The 26,241-nt window shown below is 45.0% G+C and overlaps 1 long non-coding RNA gene across 2 annotated transcripts; it reads left to right on the forward strand.

The window, feature by feature from the left end:
- Positions 1–456: 456 nt before the first annotated feature.
- LOC128754984 (uncharacterized) lies at positions 457–11,321 on the forward strand. Of its 2 annotated transcripts, XR_008413998.1 has the most exons (4): positions 457–622; positions 6,288–6,842; positions 6,936–7,031; positions 7,111–11,321. It is a non-coding gene; the product is annotated as an uncharacterized LOC128754984 (long non-coding RNA). The 2 variants fall into 2 exon arrangements; XR_008413997.1 differs by having other exon boundaries at positions 457–6,842.
- Positions 11,322–26,241: the final 14,920 nt, after the last annotated feature.

Below are 26,241 nucleotides of genomic sequence, written 5' to 3' on the forward strand. Positions count from 1 at the left end.
GAACTACGAGTCATCTCACGGAGTGATTAGTTGACTTTTGCGCATGCGCAGATACGGTTTCCTCACGTCACCGCCATTTTTTAGTTTATTTTGAAAGGCGCTACCGGACGTCTTGTCATGACTAATAAACAACGCTTAATCGTCCGCTGTAGCTCCAACAGAAGTGCTGGATTCCTCTGCTTTGTTGTTGGATTAATAGTTCCTAAATATGAGTGCATGGATCATGATCAAGAAGATATTCCAGGTAACAGAACGATTAGTTCTTTCTTTAAGTTCTATTTCCCGTCCAATGAACTGCGAACTGCGAACGATTTGTTCTTTGAACGAAACAGGGAGCAAGTAATTCTTTGCTCAGATCGACTTGTGTCGCACTTAATTCACTGCATTCTGTCCTCCGTCTTTATTGTAAACATCATTAAAGCAGCTGCGTTCAGTTAACTTGCTCAGTGGCTGAGTTTTAGCTCATTTAGTGAACAATGTCACTGAAGTGGTCTGTCTGTAGCTGGGCCGGTGCTGTGGCTGCGTGAGCCACCCAGGGACGATGCACTTTCTGCGGTGAGGCGTCTCGAGCAACTCTGGGTGTTGAGCTGCGGTTCCCCAACAATTGTGGAGGCTGAGGACTGTAAGTAACGCATGGAACACAAAATTTTATATATATATATATATATATATATAAAAACACATTTCATAAAGTGCGAAGTACAAGTTAAAATCAGTTCACATTAAAATCAGATTATTTTCAAAATTGTGCAAAATGCAGTTTTTCATTATCAATATTGCACAGTATATTTTTAAAATACCATATCGATTTAAAACCACCTTCCCTGTTCTCCAGCTTGTTTTTCCTGCTTTTATAAATTGCCATTTTTGCCTCTCCAGAAATGAAGTTTAGCAGTTGGAATTTTTCTTTTTCTTTCGCACTGTACCCCGCTCCCATGATAAAAATTGCCTCAGTAAAATTTACATTAAAGAGACTAAAAACATGTTTTAAAATAGAGAAGAAAACCCTGAGTCTCTCGCACTCTATAAAAACATGATAAATAGTCTCTCGTTCGTGGCAAAAAGGGCAATCATTAAGAGCAGTAGGATTAATAACAGAGATAAAAGCATTAGAAGCAATGGCACCATGTAAAATTCTCCACTGGAGGTCACCTGTCGGTTTCCTTATGGGGGGCTTATATAGTACAGAGGCTCTGCTGCTCAGTCCGACCCTGTGGATGATCTTCACACAGTTGCTGTAGATTGTTTTCTTCTTTGCTTTGTGTAGCGTTGAGTTGTCTCGCTCCATGACTTTTAAAAGGGGGCTGGTGTGTTCTCCAAGCCCTGGGCTCAGGACGATGTCTGGGAAGGGGTCTGCTGGGTCCGGGGCTTTTCTTTGTTCTTTATAGTCTTGGAGGAGGCGTTTTTCTTTATCTGTGATCCTCCTGGCCCAGAGCTCCAGGATTCTCTGGGCCACCCGGGCAGACTTTAGCCTCAGCAGGGATCCCAGGGCCTGGACATCCTTCAGCTCCGGCCCCACCGCCTCCACCAGATGTTTCAGGGTGAGGGTCTGGTGAGGGACTGGACTAGCGCTGCCGTCAGGCCGGGAGTGGTATCGTTGGTGATGTCCAGTCTGGCCCCGTGGATGAGCGGTTCTTTGAGCAACCAGTACAGAGAGTCGGCTGAGGAACACCTTTTCTGATACAACAGATTCCATGATTTAAAAACACTTATGTAAAAAGGAGGTAGCCCAGTTAAATGTAACAATTTAGAATCAGTTAAAAACAGAACATCATCCAACCCCAGGTGATTGGCACGCCTCAGGATGCAGCTGGTCACACCTCTCCACACCAGATCTGTCGGGCCGCTCAGGTACCTCTGTAAAAACTATTTGATTCTAAAAGTAGCAGTCCGACTGGCCAGGTGGACAAGGCCCTGTCCCCACTCCTCTCTGGCTAAAAACAGCACCCCCTGTGACACACAGTGTAGACCGTCCCAAAAGAAATTTAACATTTTGCGCTGTATGACTGCCAGCAGCCCTGGGGGAGGGTCTACACACACTAGTTTGTGCCACAGTTGGGATGCTACCAAGTTGTTTAAAACCAGCGCTCTGCCTCTAAAAGACATCTGAGGGAGCAGCCATTTCCATTTCTGCATTTTGTCTTCAAGTTTTTCTGTGACGTTCTCCCAGTTCTTTTTAGCTATATTTTCCCTCCCTAAAAATATGCCTAAATATTTAAAACCATCTCTGCCCCACTGCAGATTTTGGGGGAGAACCGGGAGACCGCCACGCCATTCGCCGACAGCGAGGGCTTCGCTTTTGCTCCAGTTGACCCTCGCTGCCGACGCTATGTTAAAATCCTTGACTATTTTTTCTAAAAGGTCTGCATCCCTCTGAGTTCTAATAAAAACCACAAGGTCGTCCGCGTACGCAGATAAAACCATGTCTTCATTAAAACCCGGTAAAACCACACCTTGGAGGCTGGAGCGTATCTTGTGGAGGAGGGGTTCGAGGGAGAGTGCGTAGAGCATCGCCGACAGAGCGCAGCCCTGGCGGACCCCTCTGCACACTCTAAAAGGAGCACACAGACTGCCGTTGACCTTCAGGACGCTCTCAATGTCACTATACAACACCTTGATCTTAGCTATGAAACCGGCGCTGAACCCAAAACTCTCCAGAACTTTCCAGAGGAATTGGTGTTCAACGTGATCAAAAGCTTTTTCCTGGTCTAGGGAAATCAGACCAGTATCTAATCCCAGTGAACTGGAGACATCCAAAACATCCCGAATGAGGTGGACATTGTCCACCATTGACCTGCCGGGCACACTGTATGTCTGATCCCGGTGGACAAGATGCTCCATGAGTCCCCCCAGCCTGGAGGCCAGGACCTTGGACAGGAGTCTGTAATCCACACACGGCACCGACACAGGCCGCCAGTTCCTGATGTCCTGCAGGTTGCCCTTCTTCGGAAGAAGGGCGAGCACCGCCCTCCGGCAGGACACTAGCAAGGAACCAGAGGCCAGACTCTCGTTCAGGACGTCTGGTGCCAAGACATCCCAGAAGGCCCTGTAAAATTTAGCGGTGAGTCCATCTAAGCCAGGAGCCCGACCGCCCTGCATGTTCTGTAGGGCGGCTTCCAGTTCCTCCATCTGGAGGGGTCGCTCGAGGTGGGAGTTCTGCTCCGCCGACACCTGAGGCAGTTCTTGACAGAACCCCTCCAGTGGTGTGGGCCCCTGAGCATGCTCGCTGGTGTACAATGACGAGAAGAAACTCACCGGCCGCTCCCGAATCTGGTATGGTTCCGTGAGTTCCTGGCCCGTGTCGGATAACAGTGCGTGGATCACTTTCCCCTGCCTGTTCCTCCTCTCCAGGCCAAAGAAGAAGCTCGTTGGAGCATCCATCTCCTTGACGAGTGCACCCTGTACTTTCCTGTCTAACAGGCTGGCTAAGGCCATCTTTTTGATTCTGAGGCTTTCAATGCATCCTCGATTTCCTGTGGATTCCTCAACTTGCCTTTGTAGCTCCACTATATCGGTCTCCAGATCTTTAATAGATCTGGTGATGTCACCTCTGACATTTAGGGTGTGCTGCTGGCATAACAACCTTATTAGTGTCTTACCATGGTCCCACCACTGCCTAAGATGAGTAAAATCACTCTTTTGTTGTCTAAAAATGTCCCAGAAATAAACAAATGCTTCTTTAAAACTCTTATCATGGGTTAAAGCAGAGTTAAAATGCCAGTACCCACTACTTGGTAAAACATTTCTGATAAAAACGTCACATAAAAGCAAACAATGGTCAGTAAAAACAGCAGGTAAGATGCGGGACGAGTTAAACACATTAAAATGGTGTTTAAAACAATAAATACGATCGAGTCTGGCTGAGGAGATCTGGCTCTCTCTGAGGTGGGACCAGGTATACTGTCGGCAGTCTGGGTGCATCCTTCGCCACACGTCCACCAGGCCGTGGGAGCGGACCAGCTGCTTTAAGGCGTGCTGTGAGGCTGGGTGAGGTTCTGCATGATTACGATCTAAGATCTCATTTTCTGTGCAGTTAAAATCCCCACCCAAGAATAAAAGATCCTCCGTATTGCAGTTTTTTAAAACGTCACTAACATTCATAAAAAACTGCCTCCTCTCTGCACCGGTTGCTGGAGCGTAGACGTTGATAAAAACAGCTTTAAAATGGTTGAACTGAGCTTTGATCGTGATGACATTTTGGACCTCCAGCGAGTTGGGTTTAAAAGCCCTGGAGAAGAGGAAGCCTACTCCTCCACTAAGAGAAGTGTTGTGACTTAAAATGGCTTCCCCTTCCCACTCCCTCCTCCAGTCTGCTTCGTTGCTAAAATCACTGTGCGTCTCTTGGAGTAAAAGGACGTCTATTTTTTTCAGTTTCATTGTCTCATAAATATTTGCTCTTTTTTTAATTTCTCTCGCTCCATTTATGTTTAAAACTCCCACTTTAAAACCATTCATGAGGTGTTGTGAGATGTTAAAAACGAGAGTAAAAGCAAATAATTTATGTAAAAAGTCCATAGTTATTTTTCTCTTCTTCGCACAGTTCCTTCTTTTCTTTCTTGGTCAGTGAGGCCGGACTCTGCTCTTTGGCTCATGTGGGCTTTGGCTGAAGTATAAAACAGACCGAAGTCTGGGAAATGTTCAACAATTTTAACCCTGAGTTGATTTTTTGTCTGTTGTAAAAAAGTTTTGATTTTTTCTGCACTGTATAATTTGGTTTGGCTGTTAAAATTGGGGATGTCACTGTTATCTGACACACATTCATCACTGCTTTCATCCGTGTTTATTTTCATCTTAAGTTCAGTCCTGCTATTTTTTGTTTCAGTTGTGTTTCTGGTTTTCTTTCTACGTTTTGCTGTTACTCTGGGTTTGATGAATTCTCCACCATCTTCCTCCATCTGTTCAGTTACTGTGATTTCTGTTTGATTACTTTCACTGTATCTGTCTGTCTTTTCTGCCTCTTTATTTTCTTCCCCTCCCACCTCCACCAAAACACCCTTTAGTGCACCACTGCTCCACTTCATTTTTTTTGTATATTTTTTCATGATCGCCCTCTTTCCTTCCTCCCACCACCTGTTCAACCCCCAGTAACCCCCCTGTTTCTACCTGCTCCCCCCCTTCTGGTGCCCCCACTTGCTTACTCACCCCCTTATCCCGGTCGGACACAGCCGCTGACGTTCCCCGGAGTGTCCGGGGAGCCACAACCGGCTGCCCGGATGAAGCGGCTCTCCCAGCGGCGGCCGGAGTGCCGGCCGAGCGCGTTGGACCAGGTGTGTTCGGCTCACCGCGGTTCGGACAGGAGCCCACCATGTGTCCCTCCTCTCCGCAACCGAAACACTTCATCACCGCTGAACTGGCATAGATCATGTAATCGTAATCCTCTACTCTCACCAGGAATTGGAGGTTGAGCTCCTCTCCCCGGTTATTGAGTATCATGTATAGCTGTCTGTGGTGAGACACGACGTGTTTCAGCAGCGGAGACTTACATCCAGACAGGATCTTATGGACCGGTGACACCACTTTCCCATGTCTGGACAGCTCCTTGGTCAGAAATTCATCAGTGATGAAGGGAGGGACATTGGATAGAACTATCCAGTGCGAGCGGCTGCACGGCCACGAAGCAGCCGTTGACGGCGACTCCCGACTCCACCACACGGTTCACCTTTTCCACCTGGTCCAGGAATATGACCACGGCACTGTTCATCCGAGCAGCCGATCTTATGCTGCTGTGCCCGACTTTCTCCCCCACAGCCAGACTAATGTCCTCCACGCTGCAGGGGAAAGTGGCAGTGACTTTAATCCCGTGTTTGCGGGTTAAAGATTTGAACTCCGCGTTTGCCATGGCGTGAGCCACACGGCCGGCGAGACGCCAACACCAGGGTTCAAACCTGTAACCCACGAAACAGCCCACAGAAAGACACCAAAGTGAACTCCTAATGTGATCTAGAAACACTACACCCGTGAAGTTACTATTTATTAATGAATACAAAATGAAATAAAGTTCGAAAAATCCACTCGCTCAAGACACCCACTCACGCACCTCGCTCCCAGCATGCACTCCGAGAGAGAGAGAGAGAGTGAGAGAGAGTAACAATCGTATCTATCTCCATAGATATGTAGATAGATACGATTGTTACTGACACTTATCACAGTATGATTATACACGTTTGTATTTTTATGGCCTTTTTTTTTTTAATTTGACACGAGTAGAGCATACAGTTGTGAATGCAAAACTGTTTTACTGGGCCGTAAACTTGAACTGTGAACTTACAAATCCGTCTTTAAGGCAGGTTGGCATTTACAAAAAGAAGTTGACTGACCCTTGATGGACTCAGCCTGTTCTTCTGGTCAGAGATAATCTGCCCAGTCTTGGAAAAGATTCTCTCTGATGGTACAGATGTAGCCACGATGCACTACCTGGCCTTCATCACCACAGAAAGCCGTATATAAACTGGGGAGCATCTCTTTGACCATGACAGTGAGTCCAACGTGCGAGGTAGGTGTTCCTCAGCCAAGTAACCCCTCATCTCCATTATGAGGTCTGATGTAGTTGATATTGTTCCAGGCCTCCTACATTCTCATTCTCTTATCAAAGTCCTTCCAAAACATTGCACTTGTGCCAACTGCAGCACCTGATGCCACCTCTGTCTCTGCATCACTTTCAGTGGGAGTCATCGCTGCTGCAGCTGCTATGACCATCTTTGCTGTCTCCTCTGCCTCTGCTGGTTGACAAAAGCTTGCTCAGGGATCCAGGAGAGTTGCATCAGCAAGCTTGTCGATGGACTCCACTCTGCCAAATCATCTGGTCATTTCTGACATCATGGAGTCGACCAGACTCTTTACAGGTGCAGTTTAAGTTTAAGGGGTTTGTTTTCCTCTCATCAAAATGACCTCAGTAGTTGACATTCATTCAAAACTTTAAACTACTTACCTTTCAGCGCCGGGGTGCTCTCTTCCCCATTTCAACCCTTTCGTCCTGCCAGACCTCACACAAAAATACATGTGGGCAATAAGGGGGTATGATCCCACTGCAGGTACTTTTTCTCTGCTAAAACCATGTTGCTGGTGCAGTGTGTGTGTGTGTGTGTGACCACTAACATTCTTGTGTCTCAGACCCTGTTCCTGTGGGGTGCCAAGGAGGATGCTGCAGAACCTGTTCCATGTGCTGGAGAGAGTCATTTATTCTTATGTTTTGAAAAAAAAAACTTGGTGTCAAACACCAGGCCAATCTTCAAGATGGTTTAGACTATGCCTCATGATTCATATTGTTGTTATGCATAAATCTAACTAATTCAGGCATCAGAGGCTCTGAGGTTGTGCTGGTTTATATACATTTATACCATGCAATGATGTCCAACCACTTCTTCATTCAAGCAGTAAATTGCATGCAGTTTGTCTGCAAACAGAAAATTGCAAAATTTGGTCAAAATTGTTTAACAGCATGCCATGTTTGACACTTTGTTTTATTTGTAATATGTTGGTAAAGTCAATTAAATTGACGTTTAAATCCAACTGCAATTACAATTCAATCGCAGTATTGCATGTCGCCAATAGACGGCGAAACAAAGAACTGTAAGACTAAAGAAAAGATTAGTTCTTTACTGAATGAGAGTTAATGAACTGAGTCACTAAAATTAACTGTTTTGCCCATCACTAATTTGCTGTGGATCTGAAGCTCTCTGACCTTCTTGTACAGCTCTGGGTGAGTGCTCGGATCAGGAATCTTGGCAGTGCTCAAGAGACAAAATAACAAACCGACTGATCAGAGTCTTCCTCGAGCACGGGTGCACCTTCAATCTAAATCAAGCAATGGATGTGTGGATTTCCTCTGTGCTGGAATTCCACACGGTAATAGTCCACTACCTTGCCAATGGGTTGTGCAGGAGTGAGGATGAGATCTCAGAGGAGTGACTCAACACATTTGACAAACATGCACTTGGTCTTGATAAAAGTGAATGAGATGGAATATAGTAAAACTAGAGAGCCATCACAAATGAACATGTCAGGCCTCCTCACTGCTTGAGTTCCATACAGCCTTAGGAAAACTCTTTGGAATGCCTGCAGGAAGCATGTCCCTGATGCTGTGTGTATGATGCAACAGGCAGGGTAGATGCGCCTTTAGTGGGATTTCTCACCACAACTTCATAGATTTAATATGGTTGACCTCTGGCACATTCTGTATTATGCTTTCTGTTGCATCCAAATACACAGCATCGTTCTTACATCTCTTGTACTACACGGCAAGTGTCTTTTTAGACCATGGCATTATGCCTTTAGGATGCATTATTACTTTCTTCAGAACCTCTGAGTCTGAGCCTCTATGTTGGCGCAATAGTGCATGCAGAATGAGCAACTCGTTTGGGTGGGCCCTATTTTCTTAGGGCCTCTTTTGTGGGCACTCCATCCCTGCAGACAGGTTGGACAATGTCCTCAGTTTTTCCCAATGGACCCCAGATAAATACTCAGATGAAGCTGTCTAATATCTTCATATTCACAGTGCAAATGTGCTCGTACGGGTCGTCCTTTCAGTTCAGTGTGCTGTGGCACACATCACCACATCAGCTTTCAGGGTGTGCTCATCTTTTATGTCGATGGTGAAGGTGACAGGGCAATCCTCAGAAATCCTCAAATCGGCAATAACCAGAGCATTTAAAAAGTGAACTGGTTTTAGGGGAGTGTAATGTTTTCAATGAGTGCTGTTTAAATGCAAAGCTGCAGTGTGGATGGACTGTTTTAATTCCTTTTGAAACAACATTAGTCCATTGCAGCCCAGTAAAGCCTCGTCCTTTTTGAGTTTTCCTTCAGTCAAGCCATTCCTTTGTGTCGAACGTGGCATTTGACGTGTGAAAAACTGTTCTTTATCACTGGTGAAATGGGTGGAGTGAAAGTGAAGGGCTGTTTGGTCACGGACGCCTGCGTCTGTGACGTGGATATGATGAAAAATAATATCTCCTCAAAAGTTTGGGCACCACCTGAAATATAGTTCTCAGGAGACTATTAAGCTCTCTTGATTAACACTGAGTAATTAACTGTAGTAAATTAATTAATAATTAGCTAAATCAATCTTTTTATCTGAAGTCACTACTTCAGTTGTGATGTAATGTCCTTTACTGATCAGAGGCTCTTAGATTATAATACACTCCAAAGTAACGTGATCAAGACCCAACGTAATTTAGTAAATTTATTTAAGAATAAAAGAACAGAAAGAAACAGCAAAGATGCAAAAGTAGAATGAGATGATCCCGACAATATCGCCATGGAAACGCAAACCAGTGATAAGGCAATGTCAGTGCTGTATCAGACACGTGTGTAACTGATGGGAAAGTTAAGACGTTCTAGTCTAACTGTCAACCTCAGGCAAGTAATGATATTACTAAACCCCAACACACCAATCTGTGCAGAGATGACAAGCAGCGGCTTGAGTTGACGATGGTGATGAGTGGAGGGATGAATGGGATAGATGGATGGATGAGAGGGTGATGAGTATATGCAGAAAGTCGGTCAGTAGATGAGGGAGGAGGCAGGCGGCTTTGGAGGGAGGCGTCCTGGTTCTCAGCGAGGTGACTTGGAGACGATGAGGACCCGCAGCTTCCAGGTGTGGATGGGACTCTCGGATCGTCTTCTGGACCGTTGAGGATCTTTCGTCGCAGACGGGGTGATCATAGCTGGCAGAGAACGGCGTAGGACCAAAGGCGTATCTTTATCTCGTGCCAGGTGACTCACCGGTCTGAACAACCTTCTAGAGTGGTCGCCTTAATGACCCACTCCAGGTAGCGGAAGGTTGTTGGAAGTTGGACTCGCGCGCTCGTCACGGCTGCCGGCTGCGATCACGTGGTGTGACTGGGCCGTTCCTGAAGGAAGCTCTGGCTTGGCAGACCGCTGGAGGACGAGGGCGACGTGCAACTTTGAAGAAGTTCCTCAATCACTCTCACACTTGGATGTGCAGCGAGTGGAGCGCTGGCACGGCTTCAAGGGTGGAGGAGAAGCAGGAGTCTTTGCAGGAAACTTGAGCAGGAACCGTCGAGGGAGTTGGTTGTAGTTGGTTGTAGGAGGCTAAGGAGCCAGAAGAAGTGGCAGAAGCAGGGCTGAAGCTCTGTAGACCAGGTCTTTTAAACTCTGATGAGGGGTCTCAAGGAGTCCCATCACCTATTGCTGATTGGACGAGAGTTTCCAAGCCGTCCTCCTCCTCCTCCTCCTCCCCTGACGAGGTTGTAAATTCCAGTCTGCAGATGGGAGATTTAAATCCTCCCAGTACCAGGGTTTTATTTGACAATAAAACATTACCTGAGTTGTAAAGTTGCTCACAATCTGTCAAAACTTTCCCATCTTGATTTAAGTATTCAAACGAGACCAAACATGACCATTCTATCACATGATCTTCCATACTGATCAATATAACAATCGACCATTCATGTCAATGTTAACATCACATGTTCAGGGCATCTGGTCTGCTGAAGCATCTGGTGAGAACCACGGGTTAGATGGGAAACAAAGTCCTGTTTCAGGAAGGTACGTGAAGAAACATCAACATACAAGTCTGTCTTTGTCCATCTGTGACCTGGAAAATAGGGAGCTGTGAATGACCCCCCGCCCCATCACTGGGTTCAAGAGTTGGTCAGGGTTTTCCCCCTTTGACACCATCTTGGAATGTCCTCTGGTCTCTCCCCCCTTTGAGCACTCAACCAATTTATGGTCCTTATCTGAGGATTCACAACTCAACTGATCATGGCATGGCAGGAACCTGAGGAGAATGTCACTGAATTGAGGTTACACATTCACGAAAAGTTCACCAGGCATCCACGCTTTAGAGAAGGAGTCACTACATGGGTCCATGTCATTACCCTATAAATAATGAATAAAAGAATTATGAAATTAAATTCCCAACAATACCTTTACCATTAAGACTAGACATTCAGGCTCCTGCCTTGGCGAAGGCAATAAACTGTCTCCTACATCAAGGTCAACCTTTATAAATGTGCGCCCAGGAAGGCACGGCCTAGTATGCATAACATCCCTCGTCTTCCACAACTCAGCCTCTTTTTCCACTCAGCGTGCGACTTGCCACAACCCTCCGTTTACAGTTCTCGTAAAAAAAAAAAAAAAATTGGCCGAGAAAGTAATGTGACTTCCCGTTGGAGGCTGTAGACCAGCACGATGCCTGTGTTGCGTGCCTGGGCTCACAACACCTCCATCTCCCGCATGTTTGGCCTTGCCTGAGCAAGTGTGCCGCATGCGGGCAAGCGTCAAATCGTGGGACAGTGGGACTCCTCAGAGTCCGTCCTTCCACGCCAGCCCGATGGGGCTGGTTTGGGCCGACGCAACCAAGGAGGAGATGGGTCTCAACGTCTTACCTGAGGATGACGATGAAACCATGCGCTCCGTTTTGGAGGATTCCAGAAAGGCAACACCAGCGGAGCCGGCCCCCAGAGTCTACCTGCTGGATGAGATGCCTCACCTGTTCTGGATGGCCTGGAAGACTCTCGCGATTGATCTTCCTTCACCTCCATGGTTGGCAAAGCGCAGAAGAAGGTCCTTAGACCTGTCTTCACCTGTCCCAAGATGCCACACCTTTGGACTCATTCAGCTAAAGAGATCCACCAGCCACCGAGTATCCATGTGCCCCCCCAGGACGTTTACTGGATACGTGACAGTGGCGGGCATGGACTACTCTGAGGGGTTGCCACCCTGAGGTGACACCATGAGTTTCTGCTTGGCCCCTGCCTCACGATGCAGCTTCTTGACTGGACCTTCTGTTGTGCGCTACACCTCCAGCAAACAACCTCAGCTCAAACATTCTGGAGCTCCAGGAGAGACTGGAGACCAGGAAAGCGTTGGCGCAACAGAGCCGACACCTCCAGGCCAAACACCGGGCTCCGTCTACATCAGGCGCCAGACTGAAAGTCTCACTCACCAGGAAAGAGGTCAGGTTTGATGGACTCCAGCCTTCCACATCCACAGCCTCATGTCCTCCACCCGCTGCTGATTCTTTTCCTTCCTCCTCGGGCAAAAGAGGCAACCAGCCTGAACCCAAGCGTCAGAGCACTTCCTCTGCCCCAGTCGTTCAATAAATTGCTAAAGCGCTATTCCCTGTCCCGGTGTGTTTATGACAGTTTTATTGCGGTTCCCCCCCACCCTAAGTGCGAGGCACGGACCGCTAACTCCACTCCCTATGAGAAGGGTCTGACGTGCGCGGTTAACTCTGTGCCCCAAGACCTGAGCGATCCCACACCCAAAAAGGCTAGGCTAACGGCTGGCCTGCTGCTCCTGTATGTGCCTGGAGCTTCAGATAAAGCTATTCAGCGCACACCGGGTGGCCAATTTGCTCTGGATGTAACCCTCTGTCAGGGGTCTCAGCACGTCTTCCCTTGATAAATATTGTGGGGCATTTCAAACATTCTCCACTTGCATATTCTCACCTTCAAGAGATACAGGTGTCGATGCAAATGCCTGTTAAGCGGCTGCAGCAGGATGGAAACATGAGGTGGAACAGCACCTATTTTATGACAGCAAGTCTGGTGAAGCAGAAAAGACCTCTTTCTGCATACGCAGCTGACCAAAACTTACCCACAACCCTTACAACAAACCACTGGGCCTTAATAGAGAAAACAATGACCGTTCTTGCCCCATATGCAGAGTTAACTGGGAATGTTAGCTCAGCCACCTCCACTGCAGTTGATGTAATTCCAGCTGTTACTGCTCTTAAATGTCTCATGGGAGGATGAACCACTGTACTTGATCCAAGACATGTAAGTGTCAATTTTTCACTTTAACCATTCAACATTTAATGTTTATATAAACAGTTTAGTTTTTACTTTGCATACGATGTGGATTACAAAACTCATGTCTTGTTGTTGATCCAGTATATTGTTTTTGTTTTAGATTGTTCACAAGTGCAGAGGCAGCAAAACATGCATGAGATGCCCTGATCCTGGAACTTGAGACAGAGTCGAGTTTCACGGTCGGATCGTCAAAGGACTCAGAACTACCACCAGCAAAGACCCCACATGTAGACGTAGCAGGGCCATCAGCACCAAACACGTCGAACAGGAGCAGCTTTATGAGAGAACTTGATATTCTGGTGGAGCAGGTAGACTCACGTGCGGCAAGCAACAGCTCCACAGCAATTGTTCAGGTGCAAACTTACTGACGGAGCCGACTCTTCCTACCACAGACAACCCATTCCAGTACTGTCATGGTGGATGAAAAACGGGGCTGAAACGCTTGTGTTCTTAAGAACTTATCAATGCATATTAGTGAGCATCAGCTGTTGTAATGTTAACCTACTTGATTTTTTGTTCAATGCCGGGAAATCTTAACTTTTCCCAAAATTGTCAATTTTATTTTTTTGTGATCACAGAGCTTGACATTCTCAGGGTTGTTTGCACCTTATTATCACCGTTTACAGCTTCAGATCACTGTTTTTGCACACATTATTTTATTTTATATTTATTTTGAAGAGTTTTCAAGGGTTGTTTGTTTTCACCAAAATTCTGGTAAATGTTTAAAGACTTCATTGTTTAAATAAATACCAATGTTGGATTTCTATGCATTGTCATTTTTGCCTTTTATTCTAAGCGTGACCAGTACCATTGTATGGCACCAGGTTCACATTTGGTGTCGGATTGGTATATTCTCAAAGCCCATGTATCAGTATTGTATCGGGACCGTAAAAGTCAGATCGGTGCATCCCTAAAATACATTCAGCGTTTACATAATTTGTCAAAAAATTTGGCCAGTCCTCACTTTGTCAAGCCTCATTTTGAGGGTGAAAACTACAAAATAGCTAGGTTATTATAATTGGGTTTTAGTTTGGTTCAGAGTAGCGTATTTTCACGACTATAAGGCGCATATTAACGTCTTAGAGTTTTTTCAAAATGTGTGGCGCGCCCAATCTGTGTGCGGACGTGTTAGAGACCACCATGAGGCGGACGTGTTTGAGAACAGGGAGCGTTAAAGGGGGACTTGTGGGCGTGGACTGGGCGTGTATTGTGTATAAAACAACAGGTATGTGCTTAATGCAGAACATTGCTGTCTTAACCGTGAAAATGGCACAGAGACACGCATATGAAGCTCAGTTTAAGCTGAAGGCTATCAACTACGCCGAGGAACATGGGAATCGAGCCGCCGCGAGAGAATTTAAAATTAACGAGTCGATGGTTCGCAAGTGGAGGAAGCTGGAGAACGAGCTGCAACAGGTGAAGAAGACGCAGCTGAGTTTCCGCGGACACAAGCCAAGGTGGCTGTTGTATATACTGGAAATTCGAAAATATTATAATCAAAACCTGCTAAATAATATTTGGTATTATTTCTGTTTTTTATCATTAATGGACCTGCTAAATAATATTTGATATTATTTCTGATTTTTTATCATTAATTGTTTGATGTTTCGAACTTTAGTGAACCTGTATGCTTTTGATCGTGAACGTTTGAACTCACGAACAGCTGTGTGCTTTGAACTAAGAATGACCTTGTAGGCGCGCTCGTTTGAAGTCATGAGCAGGTGGCCATCTTGAACTTAGTTTGAACTTGTAAGCGCACGTGCTGACAAAGATGGAGTAGATGTACTGACCTAATATGGTAAACCGGGCATCAGTGACGTAAATAATGATGCAAGTGCTGATGCAATTGACACTAATATGATCTATCACCAAACATGCATCCTTTTGAGGGAAGGACTTCAAAGGCCATCTGGAGAAAAACAAGATAAGACAAAGATATGATTAATTGCCTTGGCATGAGAAACGGACGTCGGTATGTCTTCAAGGCCATGTGTGTGGCTACATAAGTGCTCGGAGATGTGACCCTGGGTTCTTGCTCTTTTTGGATCTTCACCCGCGTCTGTCCGCCGTAAGGTCTTGTATCTTATCTTGGGACGGTGCTCTTGCTGTTTGCTCTCAGACCATCTGATTTTAACTCGTCTTCTATTTTTCTCTTACTATTTTTGAATTAATTCCTTTTATTGCATGTATTTTGATTATATGATTTTTGAAGTGTTTTTGATTATATGGTTTTTGAAGTATATGTACTAGTACCAGTGTCTGGCGGTACTTTTGATATTGTTGGGTATCAGCGTCTGGCGATACCCTTGAGTTTATGGATTTTATTATTCTTGGTTGACTTTGCTGTTTTTACTATTCTTTTATTAATTTTTTGAAGAAACATTTTTGTGACAAAATATAATAAAATTGAGTACGAATTAAGTACTGAAAAGGCACAACGGCGTTGATCCCTGACTACTAAAGAATCAGCTGGCTCCTACCTACTACCATCAATTGGGTTATAGGTGAGTTACTGTTTGATTTCCTCCTGTTGCACATGTAGTGAATGTCTCACATGGTAGCATTATTCCATCCTGAATTATTGTGTCAATGATTAGGTGGTAGTTTTAGGCATTTATGGGGAAAATGTTATTTGAAAGGAATGGATTGAGGATCCAATCATGAGTCCCTAAACGAAGTTAAGTAAAGAGACTACGGTAAGAGGCGTAGCATTGTAAGGTCAAGAACCTGTTTCTTAACAGGTCGGGCTAATTAAATAACACACTCAGTGAAGCGCCGACACTACTCACTAATATAATAAGGTAAAGTTGATACACTTATTATAGTCTTAGAACCGTGTCCGCAACAAGAGGCTGACTGAGTTGACCACCCGAGGGGCCCTTTACCAGAGAGGCCAAGGGAGGTAGTGTGCTCGGAACTAGGGACGGCTTATGTTATAGCCAATCGCCTTGAACACAAGACCTTGAAAACCTAAACCCGACGACATGGCGCCCGAACAGGGACATGATTGAAAAACGTACAATCTATTTGTGAGTAACTGGACCACAGATTAAAATTCTGGCGGGAAAAGTTCGGTAGTGAATAGATGGATCCTACAATCTCTGAGTTTTGAATCAAAGATAGATTCAGGCTCTATCACTCGACAACGTACGATTGTGTTGATTCTACAACTTACCAAGAGACTGTCCCTTGGGACTGATCACCCCGAGCAGGATAGTTAAAGTATTAAGGTAATTGTAGTACAACTATATAATATAGCTGGAATACAGAAGTACAGCAAAAAGTCCCGTGAGGCCTTATAACGGGCACCCCATGGTAAGGAGTCCGCTAAGGACAACTGGGGAACTGCAGCAGGAAGCAGCGGCATAGTTCGGGAAACTGTTCATAGCCGGTAAAGTGAATTCCTTAAAAATAATTAGACTGAGATTAAAAAAATGGAAATGAGCAAAGAGGTTGTGCCTAAAAGTGGTGGAGCTCTTAAGAGAAGAGCTTCCATAGCCGAGTCTGAGGTTGTGACTGCTCCCCCTGATATGTGGGTAATGGGGTGTTTTCTGATAATCGATACACGATTAGAAAATCAGGAATTTTGGGATATCCTGCCACCCGGCTCGTATACGCTTCTGAACCCACGAAGATGTCCGAGACCAACCGATGCGGGGGTAGCTCGTTGGGTAAAAGAAAAATTTGGTGAACAAGTCGAGAAGTTTGATCAGTACTCTGAATACTCTGAGAACTGGGAACCAGGCGAGGCATGTCCTCTGGACACAGGGGAGTCGAAAATACAAACGATATCAATGGCCCATTACACGCCATACGACGACAAGAACCACGAGGGAAAGTTTACACGGAACTGGCTTCCAACTTAGGCCAGGTTTATGTAAAATGTACAGTACAGAATGACCTCACTAAAGAAATGGTCAAGGATACGGTGGAATTCGCTAAAGCTTATGCCTCTAGATGGGGAAAGTGGAAGCAGATGCTCTTGGATCCGAATTGGTCATTTATAATGGCCAAGTCTAAGCAGCAGCCAAAAAACCCTGCAATATCTCAACCAGATTATACAGGGATATACACCCTCTTTACTGATGGAAGTAAAACAGCACAAGATTCCGAGGGATATTGGGGTTTTGTGCTTTACAAACGAGATAAACCCCTGTATAAAGAGAAAGGAAGAATGGGCAAGACAGCACAGGAAGCCGAGTTACAGGCAGTTGTCAGCGGACTGCAATATGTAAAGAAGAAGGGAATAAAATCCTTACGAATTGTGACTGACAGTTGGTATGTGTCGGAAGGGCTGAAAGATAACCTTAAATACTGGCAGCAGCGAGACTTCCAGAATTACAAAGGAAAAGAGTTGGAACATCGTGACTTATGGATAGTGGTGAACCAATTGCTACAACACATAAAACTTTGGGTGACCCATGTCAATAGTCACACAGGAATCCAGGATTTTGATCACATGGGAAATGACGTGGTTAACAAACTAGTGCAGACTAGAGCGGTTGTGGTAGGCACTTTGATTTTTCCTGATAAATGGAAGAATGACCAAGGGAAGCTTGTCATCCCGCAGGAAGAAAGGCTGGATTATGTCCGGCATATTCATCGTGCTTTGCTACATGTCGGGAATGAGAGGACTCGGAGATGGATGGTTGATAACGGGATTGAGGCCGGTCCTCTCAAAGACACCATATCACTAGTTAGACATGACTGCGAGATATGCATGGAGAAGGGATTGTTACCTCCTATTGCTTATCAAGAAGGTAAAATTGCTGAAGAATTCCCGGGCATTTCCGCGTCTATGGATGTAGGGGTCCTGGGGAGTCATTACGGCATATATAAAAAATTCCTGGTGATAGCTGACAATGGGGGAGGACACACACGAGTCTACACCATTAAGAAAGAAACCACAAAGACAGCAAAAGAGTGTGTAATGTCATTTATTCAGGGGAACCCAGTTAAAACCCTCAGATCTGATAATGCCGCCATGTTTACTTCCAAGCACTTTCGTTCATGGTTGGAGCAGGAAGGGATACGACATGTCTTATCCATCCCGCATCAATCCAACACTAACGGAGTCGCGGAACGTGCAGTGCGCGCGGCAAAATCACAAATACTACTGTATAAGCACAGATGGCACTTACCTGAAAACCTCTTTGCCATTAACCAACAACTCAGTCTCCCCAAGTTACGGGGCTCTACCCCTGCCCACTCTCACGAGCCCTTTGTATCGTTACAGGTGGGAAGTGAGGTGTGGATACTCGCCACCGGAAAATCTACCACTATAGTAAAAGTCGAAGGGAACGTACTTACGGGTAAAGATGGCCACAGGTACCACCCCAAGCAACTACGACTTAAGTATAAAAATCAGGATGGAAGCTGACCGAGACCATGTGCCAGGATGGGTTCAGGGGGTCGGGGAGGACTATGTTAAGATGCTCCCCGACCGAGTCTCCCCAAATAATGGCCTTTTGGTTATGGCCTGGGATGGTGTTAATCATTCCTGGAAAAAAGGGATTGTTATGCCCTATACTCACCCCACCACCAGTGTTAGTTGGTCTAACTATGAGCCTGGTGACTGTGTCCTTTGTGCTGCGCCTGTTTTTGCCCTAATTTGGTCTGGAGATGCAAAGTACAAGCATGAGCACCGTCCTAAGCGAGCGGAGGTGGGCGCTGAACATTTGATGTGCGGGATCGAATTAATGGGGTCTGCCCCCTTCACGTTTTGCAAGTGCTGCTGGGACTCGTGGGGATGTCGATATCAAATACTACGCAAAGACACCCATTGCGGGCCATGCACCTGTGGCCGACGTAACGGGGTTTGGAATGTGTGCGATACTGGCACCCCCTGGCAGATAAACCCAGCACAATTCTTGGCGCTACGGTATCGTTTTCACTCAAACGATCACCTTCCTCAGCCACCGTTTGCTTTACGGGCCAGTGTCATAGATTCTTGGAACTGCCCCATTCTGATATACCAAACTGTGATGACTATTGGCTATGACAAATTGTCATCTAAACAGGAAAAGAAACTCTCAGTCATCCCCAGGGATACCACCATGAAGTGGGAAGACTTCCTCCCTTGGAAGTGGGAGGATGGCTTGCGTTTGTCTGGAGATGGAAGCCTATCCTTGCCAGGCTATAGCCAGAGAGATTGGGAATCCACCTCCATGAGAAGGTGGAGGACCGAGCAAATATGGCCTCAAGATAGGGTGGCTAAGGGGAAAATATTCTGCCCAGACGCGTACAACTACCCGCATTTAACCAACAATAAGAGGATTTTTACAACTTCTGGAACCTTGCCCAGACATGCTAAGGAGGTACAGGAAGCCAGGGTCTCCACTATTGAACGTAACCTTATTCTTGTTACTGAATGCGGCCCACGTGTAGTGTCTGGGACAGCCCATGTCCTTATCTCGTTCACTGGCTTCATATGGTGCCCGTTGGGGGTCTTCATAGAAGTTGACACAAAGGACTTGATGATACTGACTAATGTCTCGATCCCGGTTAGACCTGTAGCAAGGACAAAGGTGACTGGATGGTGGTCAGCTTGGCTGAAGAGGAGAGCTAAGCTCAGCCATACTGGATTTACTGAAGCTGTCTTGGATCATGAGATGCCAGGCTGCACGTTTTTCCAGCAGCACCTGGAACCATGCCTGGGAGGTGCGATTGGTCCAGAGGGGGAGTGGAATAATCCCAAGAACAGTTCGGCTATTATGAACCAATCAGGAGAGATCAAAAAGACGGCGTCGCAAGAACTAATGCCACCACCCTCTTCTCACCCACAGGATCTTGATAGTCCTGGGTCAGAAGACGAGGAGGTGCCTAAAGTACGCGATAAAGGCAAGCGACCAGCTAGTGGTAAGCAATCGCGAATAGCCCTCCTTCTCAAAAGAAGAAAGGGAAAGAAGAATAATGAATGGGATAAATTCTGGTATTGGAGAGCTAGGCGCTGGTGGCAGTTTAAGGTGAGACAACAATTGGCATATAAAGATCAGGCCAAGGATATACAGCACCAGACACCAGCTACAATCTCCAGGAAACAAATGAAACGCGACAAAATGATCAAGGAATGGGAGAAAACCACTAGGATGTCTCCCTTGAGTCTCTTTATAATTGGAATGCTACTATTTATATTAATATTAGTAATAGCCTCATGGTCAAATATAGTCTATGAATATATGACCTATACCAGCAGTGTCACTCGACGTTGGAAATCGAAAACAGTACGTTGTAGAAACTGCACCGTCTTGACCCCGGATACGAAAGAAATATCCTTGCCAATTGCAACAGATAAAAATGGCACTCAATTTGATCAAGCTCTATGGATAAAACAAGCAATCGTCTACCTAAATATCCATGGAGCTATAAGTGGCACTTATGTGAGTATGAGAAACCAAAACTTGATAGTCAGGAAGTGAAGAGTCAGGTGACCATCAAGACACTTAAACGGAGACGTCGCCGAAGCGCGGAAAACCCTGTGGACAAAACTGCCGCACCTCCTACTTGGACAGCTGCTGCTATGTCAATTACCCCCAGTCCGATCAATCAAATAGGAAATATTGACGTGATCGAAAACCGTACGGCCAGTAGGATGACTACACCTGAACCTGGAAAAGATACCAGGAATAATGGCACGACAGGAATAGATACTCAGACTGCCTTATCTGCCAAAGACAATGAAGGGAATCTCGGTGCAGCAATGACTGAAAAGAAGACAGTCATGGCCACATCTCCTATAGATTCTATAATCATGTATACCCCAACAATGGCCCCTGATCAAATGGAGACTAACATAATCTCAACATTTGATGGCAAAACAGTTGACATAAATACGATGGCCCCAATGTTCACATCGGAGCCCGCAGATCCTCACAAGGAAGGCATGGGAGAATGTGATATCCCATTTAAAAGTGTTAACATGTTAAATTGTGATGAAGGACTCATGAGCTGGCTTCTCCAGGCATCTCAGGCAGCGTATGAGAGGCTGTGTGAATATAAGGCCCAGTGTAAGCGGAAGAATCAAACCCTATGTGAATACGATACCTGGAAAGATATAGTAACTCATTATGGACCTACCTCCAAGGAATTTGTAACAGTAAAAGCAAAGTTAATCAATCATGAAGAGATGAGACTTTCTGGATGGTCCTTCAATATCAACTCTGATAAAACCTGTTATTATAAAGTTTTTGCCCAACAAACGAGACGGGGCTGGTCGACGGGAGAAGATAGATATTATATGATGAAAACATGCCAGAAAATCAATACCACCCATGTGTGGAATGCCCCGCTTATTAGAAGGGTTGAACAATCTATCTATAATAATAGAACATGGGAAGAAGAACTGTGGACAACCACAGAAGCTTATGGAAATGAAGAATGGGATAAAAGTAGTCAAATAGGACAACTCCTGTTAGATATAGCCCCCCTACCTTTTTCAGCTAACTCTGATCCCGACGTGTTAAACACTGATTCGGCTGACCCTGTTTCTAGAAGAGTTAGAAGAGAGCTGGAGTACACATGTTCTAAAGAAATGTTCCAAAAGGTAGAGACAAAAACCATGCTGGTGTTACTTGAATCCATTCTTAACACTGTAACCGCAGCGAATCCAGCTAAACGTGAAGGAGAGAAGGAACAACAAGTTAAGTTTTTTCTCTCCATACCAGAAGAGACACAATTCGACAATTGTCTTTATTTGATGACAAATGGTTCTAAACCATGGTCGGACGGCAAGTCTCCCCCGGACACCCATTTCGGGGAAGAGGAGGTTTATCCTAGGTGTCAACCAGGGAAAGATTGCAGAAACAAAGGGCCCAAGAGTGATGAGTATGACACTAGCCCACGAGACACTGGCTTATGTAATGTTTATTGGAGGTGGCATCTGTTGACCACCATGAGTGAACAACATAGGGACAAGATTAATGGATCGGGAAGAGAGTACATTGCAGATCAGCATCCGGATAGTAATTTCTGGAGAATTTGGCTGAAATACCCTGTGGTACAGAGAAGAGTCATGTGGTACAAATTAAGGGCATTGCAAGAAGATGGTATATTATGCCACAATGAACAGTTTGACGGTAAAGGAATGGAAGAAGGAAATGATTGTCACAAAGAACCATGTGAGTGCCGAAGGGACCAAATAGGCCTCGCGATCCCTATGATGACGCAGCAACCTTGGAGAAACTGGGTCAGAAATAATCAGTCAGTTTGGTGGGCTGAAGCTAAGAAATGTTTATCTCAAAAGCTTGGTATAAACATAACTCATGTCAAATACGCATATCAGCTCATTAATGAGAAGCCTAACAATACAGAAAATAGGATATTTTATCCTATGAGAGGAAAAGACTGGGCCGAGGCGATGGAGTATTGTACATCGGATCTACCAGTTAATTTATCCTGCCCAAGTGGCCAACCAACAGGTCAACAACCGAATAGTCATAAACACACTATTCTTCCCACATGTCTGAACGATAAGGCTAAAAATGATCCGACGGTCTTCTTTAAAGCATGGGAATGGTCACAGTTAGCCGGTCTCATTTTGGGACAAGGATTAGGGTGGAATTCGTTTGACACAGAGAGTTTAGAAATGCTGATATGGCCACACCTAGTATCGTACAATGAACTACAAACCCCTAGCGATGGAGGAAAAAATACCACTGTGATACATAGGTTCCTTGTAAGCCCAGGATTGCCAGATTCAGTAAATCCACTCAACACTTTAAGGGGAAAGGTTAAAAACTATGAAGTAAAAGTACAGACTGAGCAAGGAGTATGGGGATATGATTCAGTATACCAGGAGAATATTACTGAATGGAATAAGCCCTCTACGGAGGGACTCCAAAATGATGACCAAAAAACGTGGTACGCCGCTCTTAAAGAAGCAACGTTATTGTTTAACCCAAGCCAATTATGGGGCGACATTACTCAAATAAAAGGAGGTAAAAGAACCCCGGGAATGGCCCTTCAGGATCAATTAGCTAATTATCAAAATTTCTTAAAAAGGAAAGAAGTCTCCTGGAATGATTCCAATGGGGAAGTATCTATACGAGCCTGGCCTCATCTCGCAATGGAACCACTTCTCGTAGAGGCCTCGTCAAAAGATAGAGGTCAGAAAAAGGGAAAGGTTGAAGATATATCTACAAGGTACACAGCAACGTTTCTGTTGCCCGATCATCTGAAGACAGTCAAACAATATTTTAAACAACACTCGGAATGGCGCCACGTAAGAACAATTCAGTCATCATTCCCGTTTGTCCATACTACTCTAATGACTACGGAAAGATTTCTGATAGCAGGGCTAGACCTCTTTCAGGTCAATAATACAAGACAAACACAGAGTCAGGTGTTTGATAAAACTGAATTTAAGAAGACTTGGTTCCCCATTATAAGTAGTGTTCAATATCCACAACTTAGATGGCAATCCCAAGACCCCGAGCATTTTAGTTTAAACGTTACGGGATATCAAGGGTGTTTTCGAGCACCTAACCTGAAACCTAAGGCAGTTTATAGTCACGACTCTAATCCATGTGACCCACATCAGTGGGGTTATATCCCGTGTAATAGTTCTGGATGTTTTGTTTAATGGGTCCCAAGTAGTCAAGCAACTAAAAAGAGAGCATGAATCCTATTTTACTACTAGGTGGGGAACACATGGTATATTGTTGAATAATAGGGAAAGAATGTGTGGACGGCTTGGAATACATGTAGCCATACCACACTGGCCGAAAGTAGCTGCTCCGATTGGGCTTTTAGAAAGTATAAATCCAGGGTTCCTCATGTATAATCGATACGAAACATATCGAGATCAACTATGTAACAAAGACAATGTGTATGCAAAGTCACAGACATATGTTTTTGAATTGGATGATATAATCCTATCAAAGATGACATACAGTAATTCATCCCCCTGGTACATTCCAAAAGGGGAAAGAAGCTGCGTATATGAGGAATATAGTGCCCCTGAGATTAATATAACCGAGGACCCATATGCCTGTGAAAAATTAAACGATTATTGGCATGTTGTACGTGACTTTCGGAAGAAAGTACCGACGGCAGGATGGTTAGGATTATTTGGAATGATGTCGGAAGCTATGATGTATGGAATAAGACAGGGAGTTGTAGATACAGCGGCAGCTGTGTGGGAAATTATCGAATTTATATGGTGGTACCTAAAATGGATACTGCTTGTATTAGCGATCCTCGTAGCTCTCGCCGTAATCTCTAAAGTAGTCACCTTATGTCGGTGCCTTAATAGTATATATATATATATATATATATATATATATATATATGCTGCTATCCGTGCCGTGCAGTCCAAAGACGAAAAGGGAGACAAGAGAAAGAGTTCTTGAGGAAGGCTCTTCGAGATGTCAAAGAAGAAATAAAGAAAAAGAAGCAAGAAAAGTGGAAAAAAGTCAATGGACAAAGGGTCTGGCTAGTTTTGAATTAGGCAACCTGCTTATGTCTTAAGGATTAAGGTACTGGCCACGAAAGTACCTGAGGGGGAAGTAAATAAGGAAAACCTCAGGAGGAAAATCATAATTTTAACCTGAGTGTTAGGCACCATTTTAATAATATTAGTATTACTTAACTTCAAAGTTACCCATTTCTCCTAAAGAGAAGACTGGTGTCGAAGGACGAACCATACACTGTGTAAAACCATAGTTACTTAGAGTTCTCCTAAAACTCTCCTAGGGTGGAGAGAGAGAGAAAGAGAGTGAGAGATCAAAGCTACCACTGTAATAACAGAAAAATACATCTTAATCAGTACCAAAGTATTAGTTTACGATATCACTTCAGGATTGATTAAAATGAAAACTAAATGATACAAATTTGCAGAGCAATGTACTACGCTTCATGGCTTTTACCCACGATTACATTAAAATACCCATAAAGTGTTTAAACACTGCACGGAACCAGACAATAGTTTGGACTCTCTTCTGGATGACATGGGCGTGTATTGGAGCAGATGCACTGACGTTTCATCTACGTCAACAGGAGACTCAAGGTAACGCCTCCATCCGCAAGCACATAAAAGGAGCTGCGCAGCAAGTATCTCAAGTTTAGTCACGCTGAACATGGCAAGCAACCAGACGAACACCACCGGGTATCACCCCCGAGAGTCCTCCCCAGGTAGGGGCAGATTTTATTGATTTTGCGATGCTGTCCATTTTGCAAGTAATATTTGTTCCTCCATTACATAAGCAAAAAACTTGTCTGGGATGCATCCTCGGATTAATAGTAGGGTGCATTCATTTTTTCGTTAGAAAAGCATCCCCTTTACATACCTCGTTCGGCCTCATTGGAGGCGCGGGATTAAATTTAAGCCCTCAGAGACCATGGCTTTGGCCGACCGCGGTCGTCATAGTATACGTACTGGACAGTCTGTACACCGAATTGGCCCTTTTGTTTTGCATAGGTTCTCAGTGTACCTATTGCATTATAGCAGGAACGGCGATATATTTCATACTCATAGGCTCACTGATGGCATTAATTTGGTCAACCCTGGGGAGGTATAAAAAAGCAGCACTTAATCTTACTGCGCAATGGATGATTCTGATGATGTGGATTCTGTTCAAAAAGTTAGCTGGAGGAACTTCTTTGTATGTCTCTGTGTTTTATATAGGTTATCTGATGGGGACTTGTTACCCCATAAAGATATGGAAAATTTCGAACAGCATAAGGCTGTTTGGAATGGCGTCTACTGTTCGTAGACCTTCTCAAAATTAACATTTTGTAATGTTTCTACAGGGCTCAATTGTGATTACGGACGGGAACAACAAAGCAGATCAATGGGATCCATGGCACACACAAAAAACGAGAGTCCTGTTAGCCCTAGATGTGATCATGGAGCCCCTTGATCCCGGAACCAAAGTCCGCCCTGTAGACAGAGGAAGACATAGGATTTTTAGTTGGGGACCCTCCACCAAAATGGTTGAATATTGGAGGGGTGAGCCCCGCATGAGATTTACAGCAAAGGTGTCACGCGTCGTCACCCAAGAACACCGAAAGAAGGTCCAAAAGTTATGGGTGCCCCTCGAAATCAAACCAACGAGAAAGATCGTGTGGTCATTTGAAAAAGAGACCCCGTTCATCCTCCAGGCATGGCCACGTTTCGTGGTAATGTGCCAGGAGAATGAGCCATTAGTACACTGGCTTCCAGTGGTATGTGCCGAACACTGGGAGTTCACGTTCCCAGGGGATGATAAGCTGCCCCCATTGACCACTGCCCTTAGGGTGTACCACTGTACTATAGGACCTGGGCAGACATCCTGGATTGAACAGGGAGGATTTCATCCTCCATATGTGGTGCAGGGAATGTTGTTGAAAACGGAACAGGTGGGAGAAGTGTATGATAAAGATTTGGGGTTCATTAGTCCCGCTAGACCTTGGGGGCCGGGAAACATACAGCCGGGTTACCGGCGTCCAGGGGACCAGATTCACCTCCGTGACCCAAACTTACTGATGG

The sequence above is a fragment of the Synchiropus splendidus genome, chromosome 2, assembly GCF_027744825.2.
Source record: "Synchiropus splendidus isolate RoL2022-P1 chromosome 2, RoL_Sspl_1.0, whole genome shotgun sequence".
Lineage (NCBI taxonomy): Eukaryota > Metazoa > Chordata > Actinopteri > Syngnathiformes > Callionymidae > Synchiropus > Synchiropus splendidus.